This window comes from Apium graveolens, chromosome 11, assembly GCF_009905375.1.
Source record: "Apium graveolens cultivar Ventura chromosome 11, ASM990537v1, whole genome shotgun sequence".
NCBI lineage: Eukaryota > Viridiplantae > Streptophyta > Magnoliopsida > Apiales > Apiaceae > Apium > Apium graveolens.
In genome coordinates, this window is record NC_133657.1 from 5,738,222 (window position 1) to 5,747,877 (window position 9,656).

The 9,656-nt window shown below is 41.3% G+C and overlaps 1 non-coding gene across 1 annotated transcript; it reads left to right on the plus strand.

The window, feature by feature from the left end:
- Positions 1–5,937: 5,937 nt before the first annotated feature.
- Positions 5,938–6,044, plus strand: LOC141699213 (small nucleolar RNA R71). The gene has a single exon (XR_012565692.1). It is a non-coding gene; the product is annotated as a small nucleolar RNA R71 (small nucleolar RNA).
- Positions 6,045–9,656: the final 3,612 nt, after the last annotated feature.

Genomic DNA, 9,656 nt, shown 5'->3' on the forward strand with positions numbered 1-9,656 from the left:
ATCACCATCCCTAAGTCAATGTAATCACCCTACAGAATCCCCCAAACCAGATGAGCACGCTCCATAGTAATCTCATGCACATGCGAAGATGGCATGATGTTAGCACAAATAAAAGAGTTCCAAGCTCGTGCAAACCTGTTCATACACGATGCAGGAAATGTGGAGTAATCAGTAGTTCCCCTCTTGAACTTCCGATGAGTCTCAGGCACACACAGAGTAGCCATGATGAGATCCAAATTAAAGTCCTCCGGAGTCTTATCGTTCCAAGTGTCCTGGCCCACCTTCCTTGCAGGCTGCTCAATCACCTTCCTGATAGCCTCTGCACTATACTCAAAATTCATCCCCCTTACCACCGTGAAGCCATTCTTCTCCACCTTAGTGTTAGCATAAAACTCCCGCACAACACTCATGGGCACAGCAGCGGGAGCCTCACAAAAAGGAACCCAGCCCATCTCAAGGATCATCTCCAAAAGCTTACCATCGTTCCCTGATGGCAAAAACCCCCGCTCCATAGCAATCGGCTTCGAGAGAAGCCTCGTGTACTCCTCTTTAGCCTCAGGAGTAGAAAATCTGGGCCTCACACCACCCACATATGAAAAATCGGTGGTGCTGCTGCTTACTTGTGTTCTTCGTCTCTTGGGTGCCATCAGGATTGAATAAGAGAGAATAAGAGTGTAAGTGTTTAGAGAGAATTTGTGTTTGAGAGTTTGTGGATTGGTGGAGAAGATGTATGCAAGTGTATCTATTTATAGGTAGAGGGGTGTAAATCTGATAAGGAATAGTAGTGGGAATTGATTATGGGAATCGTGGGAATAATGGAATTGATTGGGAGAGGGAATTATGGGATGTGGAAGAGTAAAAATCGGGTTAAAATTGATTTTGGAATTAAAATCCCGATTTTCTTTTAATAAACTGCGGTTAATATTTTTTTTGAACAGGGACCCAGCGCGACCACGCGCTAGAACAGCGCGGGCGCACTCGCTCTTTGGAAAACCGGCGCGGGCGCGTTTGGTTACTGGAAAAATGGCGCGGCCGCGCGCTTGATCAGCGCGAGCGCGCCCAGCTTCTGTAGTTGGCCCTGTATTTTTTTCTTTTTCTGATTATTTTATCTTTTTCTCTTTTCTTCTTGCTTCTTCTACTTCCTAATGTACAACATGCTTGGGTTGCCTCCCAAGAAGCGCTTGTTTTACGTCATTAGCTTGACGTAGAATCTTGAGCTTAAACGGATAATAAAACGGCACTAACCACCTCGCGGTTTGCCGTGTCACCATAGTCTTCAACCTTTGACCATTTATCTTGAATGCTTGGCCCAGATCAGTCTCAAAAATTTCCACCGCTCCATGTGGAAACACAGTTTTGATTATGAAGGGCCCTGACCATCTTGACTTCAACTTTCCAGGAAAAAGACGGAGACGAGAGTTGAATAAAAGAACTTGTTACCCTGGCACAAATTTCTTGAGCATTAGACCCCGATTGTGCCACCTCTTGACTTTCTCCTTATACATTTTTTTGTTCTCATAAGCTTGAAGTCGAAATTCGTCAAGTTCATTCAATTGAAGCATCCTCTTCTTTCCAGCTGCATCCAAGTCCAGATTCAATTTCTTCAAAGCCCAATAAGCCTTATGTTCAAGCTCCATAGGCAAATGACCCCCTTACCATAAACCAACTGAAATGACGACATTCCTAATGTAGTCTTATATGTTGTTCTATACGCCCAAACAGCTTCATCAAGCTTCAAAGACCAATCTTTCCTTGATGGACACATAACTTTCTCTAGAATGCGCTTGATCTCTCTGTTAGATACCTCAGCTTGACCATTCGTCTGAGGATGATAAGTCGTAGCAATGCGATGATTTACATTATACCTTTTCATCATGGCAGTGAACTTGCTGTTGCAAAAATGCGACCCCTCATCACTGATTATGACTCTTGGAGTTCCAAACCTTGTGAATATTTGCTTGTGAAGAAAATTAAGCACCACCTTCACATCGTTCATTGGCAACGCCTTAACTTCAACCCATTTCGACACATAATCAACCGCCAACAAGATATATTGATTGTTACAAGACGAGAGAAATGGCCCCATGAAATCAATTCCCCAAACATCGAAGACCTCAACCTCGAGAAGCACATTTAGAGGAATCTCATCCCTCTTAGACATATTACCCACCCGTTGATATCGATCACAATTCAAAACGAACTAATAAGCATCTTTAAACAAGGTCGGCCAAAAGAAACCTGCATGAAGAACACGAGCTGCTCTCTTTTCTCCACCATAATGTCCTTCATAAGCCGTTGAGTGGCAATCTCGCAAGACCCCCCCCCATTTCGATGTAAGGAATACATCTCCTGATGATTTGGTCAGCTCCTTGACGAAAGAGAAATGGCTCATCGCACATATACTACTTCACTTCATGCAGAAACTTCTTCCGTTGAGCATAAGATAAGTCGGGAGGCATGATGTTACTCACAAGATAGTTCACAATGTCTGCAAACCACGGTTCTTCTTCTTGCACTCCAAACAGCTGCTCGTCGGGAAAATACTCATTTATCAATGTCTTATCCAATGAAGTAGCATTAGGATTCTCTAAACGCGAGAGATGATCAACAACTTGATTTTCAGTTCCTTTTCTGTCCTTGATCTCTAGCTCAAATTCTTGGATCAAAAGAACCCATCGAATCAATCTAGGCTTTGAGTCCTTCTTTGAGACGAGATATCGAATTGCGGCGTGATCGGTGAAAACTGTCACCTTAGTCCCAAGTAGATAAGATCAAAATTTCTCAAAGCCATAGACAATAGCCAGAAGCTCTTTCTCCATAGTAGTGTAATTCAGTTGAGCATCATTTAGAGTCTTACTAGCGTAGTAGACTACATGAAATATATTGTTCTTTCTCTGCCCAAGAAATACTCCAACTGCATAGTCACTTGCATCACACATCATCTCAAAAGGCTCATTCCAATCAGCTGCAGTTATGACAGGTACCGTGATTAAATTTTTCTTCAATGACTCAAAAGCTGCAAGGCACTCGTCATCAAACTGGAAAGGGACATCTTTCTCCAGTAAACTGCACAATGGCTTTGAAATTTTCGAGAAGTCCTTGATGAAATTCCTGTAGAAACCCGCATGACCAAGAAAACTGCGGATTCCCTTAACAAAAATTGGTGGGGGAAGATTATCGATGACCCCCACCTTGGCCTTATCCATCTCAAGACCCTTACTAGAAACCTTATGCCCAAGAATTATGCCTTGACGTACCATAAAGTGACATTTCTCCCATTTGAGAACCAAATTGGTCTCAACGCACCTCTTGAGAATATTTCTAAGATTTTGCAAGCATTCATCAAAAGAATCGCCAAAGACTGAGAAGTTGTCCATGAACACCTCCACATTCTGGCCAATCATGTCAGAAAAGATGGCCATCATACATCACTAAAATCTGGCTGATGCACCACACAGACCAAAAGAAACTCGTCTGAAGGCGAAACTACCAAATGGACAAGTGAATGTAGTCTTCTCTTGGTCTTCTGGAACAATACAAATCTGATTGTAACCCGAATAACCATCCAAAAGACAATAGTACTCATGACCAGCCAACCTATCAAGCATCTGATCAATGAAGGGTAAGGGGAAGTGGTCCTTCCTAGTGGCTTTGTTTAGCTTCCTATAGTCCATGCAGACTCTCCACCCCGTGACGGGCCGTGTAGGAATAAGCTCATTCTTCTCATTTGCTACCACAGTAATTCAACCTTTCTTTGGCACACATTAAACCGGGCTTACCCATGAATTGTCAGAGATAGGATAGATGATCTCTGCATCTAGCCACTTCAGAATTTCCTTCTTCACTACCTCCTTCATGATAGGATTTAGTCTTTTTTGCTGCTCGACTGTAGGCTTGCTACCTTCCTCTAGCAGAATTTTATGCATACAGTAAGAAGGGCTGATCCCCTTTATATCCGCTATAGTCCATCCAATTGCCGACTTGAACTCTCTCAGAATTCTCAAAAGCTTTTCCTCATCACTACTTGAAAGGTCAGATGCAATAATAACAGGCAGAGTAGATACATCACCTAAAAAAGCATACCTCAAATGCTCCGGTAAAGGCTTAAGCTCAAGAGATGGAGCTTCCTCAATAGAAGGCTTGAGGCGTTTAGGAGCTTTGTTCAATTCCTCCATTCCAAGAGATTTAATAGGCATATCAATCTTCCTTTTTAGGGAGAAGCATTCAAATACTGCAATTGTTCTTCACCTTCGTCATCTTTACTGTCTGAATTCCCCAATAAGGCTTTTTCTAAGGCATCAGACCTCAGCAATTGATCCAGTTCCGATGTGACCACCGAGTCGACCAACTTCACTTTTAAGCACTCCTCATTATCAGTAGGAAATTTCATAGAATTGAACACATTAAAGGTCACATCCTGATCCAACACTAGCATTGTAAGCTCACCCTTCTGCACATCAATCAAGGTTCGGCTAGTTGCCAAGAAAGGCCTTCCCAAGATTATGGGAATCTTCTTATCCTCCTCGAAATCAAGAATAACGAAATCAGCAGGGAAGATGAGTTTATCCACCATGACCAAGACTTCCTCCACAATACCTCTCGGATATGTAATAGAACGATCGGCCAACTACAAGGTCATATACGTCGGTTTAGGATCAGGTAGTCTAACTGCTTGAAGATTGACAACGGCATTAAATTGATGGTAGCTCCTAAATCACATAAACATCTATCAAAATACACTTTTCCAATAGTACATGGAATAGTGAAACTTCCTGGATCTTTAATCTTTGGAAGCAACTTCTGTTGCAGCACAACACTGCATTCCTCCGTGAGAGCGACGGTCTCTAAATCATCGAGCTTCACCTTCCGAGATAGAATACCTTTCATAAACTTTGCATAACTAGGCATCTTCTCAAGAGCCTCGGTGAAAGGTATGTTGATATGAAGTTTCTTGAACACCTCTATAAACTTTTTAAATTGCTTGTCTAGCTTTTTCTTCTGCAGCCTTTTAGGAAAAGACGGTGGAGGATAGATATATTTCTCCCCTGTATTACCCTCAGGAAGAGTGTGCTCAATAGTTGTCTTCCTTGGGTCTACTTCTTCATCCTGCTGCTCTGCTTCTTTCTCAACCCCAGCTTCTTTAGTCAATTCTTGAGTTTGATCGGTATTTGCAACCTTCCAAGACCTCAAAGTGATTGCCTTAACCTGCTCCTTAGCTTCCCTCTTTCCTGGTACTTCAGTGTCACTAGACAATGTACCAGGTTGACGATTTAGCAAGGCATTGGGAATTTGCCCAATTTGATTTTCCAAGGTCTTGATAGATACAGCTTGACTCTTGCACATAAATTTCAACTCCTTTAATTCAGATTTTTCATTTGCTTGTGTCAGCTGGAGTTGTTGTCTCAGTGCATACTGCGGTTGCTGAAAACCAGAGGGGTGTACTGTTTAGCTGGATACTGCTGATAAGGCTGCTGAACCGCATTCTGAGTGTTGCTCCAACTGAAATTTGGCTGATTGCGGTTGTTGGGATGATAGGTGGCTGGCACAGGTTGTTGTGATCACTGGAAGTTGCTCACAAACTGAGCTGATTCACTAGAAATCATGCACTGATCAGTCTCATGGGCACCAACACAAAGCTCACAAACACTAGTGATTTGATTAACTCCATAATTAGCCAAAGTGTCCACCTTCATTGTCAAAGCTTTAAGTTGGGCAGCGATAGCAGTTGCTGCATCCAACTCCAGAATTCCTTCAACTTTTCCCTGAGTCAACCTCTGAGAAGGATTTTGGTATTCATTAGCAGCCATCAGTTCAATCAGTTCATAAGCTTCATCATAACTCTTAGCCCGCAAGGCTCCTCCTGATACTGCATCTAGCATGAGTCTAGAAGTAGGACCCAATCCATTGTAGAAACAGTTGATAATCATCCAATCAGGCATGCCATGGTGTGGGCACTTCCTTAGAATCTCCTTATATCGATCCCAAGCCTCACACAGATATTCTCCAGTTTGTTGAGCAAACTGAGTAAGAGCATTCCTGATTGCGGCAGTCTTCACCATGAGGAAAAATTTAGTGAGAAACTTTTAAGCTAGATATTCCCAAGTTGTGATAGATCCTGGTGGTAGAGAGTGTAACCAACACTTAGCCTTGTCCTTCAGAGAGAATGGGAAGAGTCGTAGCTTGATAGCATCTGCAATCACATCGTTAAACTTGAAAGTATCACAGATCTCGATGAAATCCCTGATGTGCATGTTGGGGTCTTCAGTAGGAGAACCCCCATACTGAACTTAGTTCTGTGTCATCTGCATCGTGCTTGACTTGATTTTAAAAGTGTTAGCCCTGATGGCTGGTCTAATGCTGCTAGACTGAATTTCACTAATCTTAGGCTTAGAATAGTCCATCAAAGCCTTCGGATTTTCCGCTTGATCATCCATAGCTACTAAAATTGGCTCTTCAACTTTCTCTTCTTCTTCTACCTTCTTTTCTTCCTCAGAAACTTCCCTACGAACTACCACAAGTTCTTCCTCAGCTTTATCCAGTGTTCTCTTATGAGTACGCGAACACGTATGCATACACCCTCGCTAGATCACCTGAAATAAAACAAAGAAACAAATAAGTAATAATTTCTGAGTCAATGGACTTTAACGACCGCTGATGGAAAGCACATAAACTATAAATTAACACTGCAGTCCCCGGCAGCGGTGCCAAAAACTTGTTAGTCGCTAAATACGCACTAATATTACACGCAAGTATACGAGTTCACAAGTAGTATAAGATATAATTCAGATTCGATCCCACGGAGACTGTATTGGTTAACTATTTAATTTACGCACCGAAGCAACAATATATGGTTATTATCCAATGCTAAGACGATAATAAATTGAGAGTGATTATAACTAAGAATTAAACTAATAATTATAACTACGAGAAAAAAATTAATTAGATTACTATATAAGACATACATAGGATTCTAACATCATTAAATACTTCATTCAATAGCCTTGTTATTCTCAACCTTAGCATGCAATGGTGATGACACTAATCAGACAACACAAAACTGATAAACGCCAACTTTTGTTGCACGAGTACCATTCTACTAGACATCCACAAAGAAGATAGAAGCTAAATAGGCACCAATTATATTAGGACCCTATATGTCTATAGAATTTGAAAACGTAACGGTTTAAGCACAAGTTATCTATTGTGATTACATAGGGCAAGTAAGATGGTTAAAATTACCTACGAATTATGCACAATAAATACATGAACCTATGCTAGCATGGCAAGTTCTAAATCCTTAAATTCACTTTCACTTCATTAAGAATTAACACGCAATCTTATAAGTTCGTGACGCTTAGAAGACGAATAAGCACAACCAATACTATGATATCATACAATCACCACATACTAAGGCATCAAACAACTTAACTAAAGAAATCCATAAATAAATCTGCTAGAACCCCACGACAACGATTAGCCCATAATCGAACTCATCGCCAACGTGGGTTCCAATGAAAACATGATATAGAAAATGTAGTCTTTATATGATTAATTAAAACTGATTACAAAATAAGAATAAAGGTTCGGCAAAACAAGAAACAAGCATCCAAATTTCAACTCAAAATAAAGATTCACAAGAATAAACAAGATCGTCTTCGCCTTTGTTGAATTGTGCTATAGGTCTCTTGCCGTCTTTTCCTCGCTTGATTGTCTCTGAAAAATGACCTAAGTTATGTTTATATAGCGTCCTTGCATACCAGGAGTTCAGCAAATCGATTTATAATAGAATCAGGATTTGTTTATCCCGACCCAGCGCGGTCGCGCGCTTCATCAGCGCGGGCGCGCTGACTTTCTGCTCTCCCGGCGCGGTCGCACACAACACCAGCGCGGGCGCTCCTACCTTCTACCAAAACTTTATTTTTTCTTCTTCTTTATTCCTTGTAGCTTCGAGCCAATCTTCTAAACTTTTATTTCAATACATCCTAAACACCATATTAGCAGAAAAACAATGTTAATTCACCTTATTCACGAAGTAAAGCCTGAAATGCAAAAACACTTGAAAACACATTAAAACACAAATAACTTGAGTACAAGTACACCAACTCAAAGCTTATTAGAGAATAAATAAGTGTCATAAATGTCACTTAACAATAGGAAGGTGGTGCTTAATTTTCTTCACAAGCAGATATTCACAAGGTTTGGAACTCCAAGAGTCATAATCAGTGATGAGGGGTTTCATTTTTGCAATCACAAATTCACTGCTATAATGCAAAGGTATAATGTCAATCTCGTATTTCTACGGCTTATTATCCTCAGAAAAATGGTCAAGCTGAGGTGTCTAACAGAGAGATCAAGTGCATTTTGGAGAAAGTTGTGTGTCCATCGAGGAAAGACTGGTCTTTGAAGCTTGATGAAGCTGTTTGGGCGTATCGAACAGCGTACAAGACTCCGTAAGGAATGTCACCGTATCAGTTGGTTTATGGTAAGGGGTGTCATTTGCCGGTGGAGCTAGAGCATAAAGCGTATTGGTCTTTGAAGAAATTGAATATAGATTTGGATGTAGCTGGTAAGAAGAGGATGCTTCAATTAAATGAGCTGGACGAGTTTTGACTTCAAGCTTATGAGAACAACAATATATATAAGGAGAAAGTTAAGAGGTGGCATGATCGGGGTCTAGTACTCAAATCATTTGTGCTAGGGCAACAAGTTCATTTGTTCAACTTTCGTCTCCGTCTTTTTCCTGGAAAGTTGAAGTCAAGATGGTCAGGGTCGTTCGTTGTCAAAAATGTGTTTCCACATGGAGCGGTGGAGATTTTTAAGAATGATCCTGGCCAAACATTCAAGGTAAATGGCAAGAGGTTGAGGCATTACTATAGTGATACGGTAAACTGTGAGGTGGTTAGTGCCGTTTTGTTGTCCGTTTGATCTCGAGTTTCTACGTCCAGCTAACGACGTAAAGTAAGCGCTTCTTGGGAGGCAAGCCAAGTTTGTTATACATTAGTAAGTAGAGGAACCAAGAAGAAAAGAGAAAATCACAAAAAAATCAGAAAAACAGAAAAATTCAGGGCCAACTTCAGAAGCCAAGCGCCCCCGCACTGATCTAGCGCGCGGCCGCACTGATTTGGCAGAAGTAGAGCACGCCCGCGCTGTCCTTGCACGCGGCCGCGCCGAGGTCCCGACTCAGAAAAACAAAAATAGCAGTTTTGAAGAGGAAAATGGGATTTTTGCTACAAAATCAATTCCTACCCAAATTTTACTCTCCGACATCCCAAATTTCCCTCTCCAAATCAAACCCATTATTCCCACTACTCCCATAATCAAATCCCACTTCTATTCCATATATAATTCTTTTTTCACCACCTATAATACACTTATACACAAACTTCTTCACCACTTCACAAATTTCTCAAACACAAATTCTCTCTCAAATACAAACTCTTATTCTCTCTACTCAATTTCAATGGCACCCAAGAGATAAAGAACACAAGTAAGTAGCAGCACCACCAATTCTTCTAGTGTGGGTGGTGTTAGGCCGAGGTTTTCTACTCCCGAAGCTGAAGCGGAGTATACGAGGCTTCTCTCAAATCCTATCATCAAGGAGAGAGGTTTTCTGCCATCAGGGAAGGATGGTAAGCTGTCGGAGATGATTCTGGAGA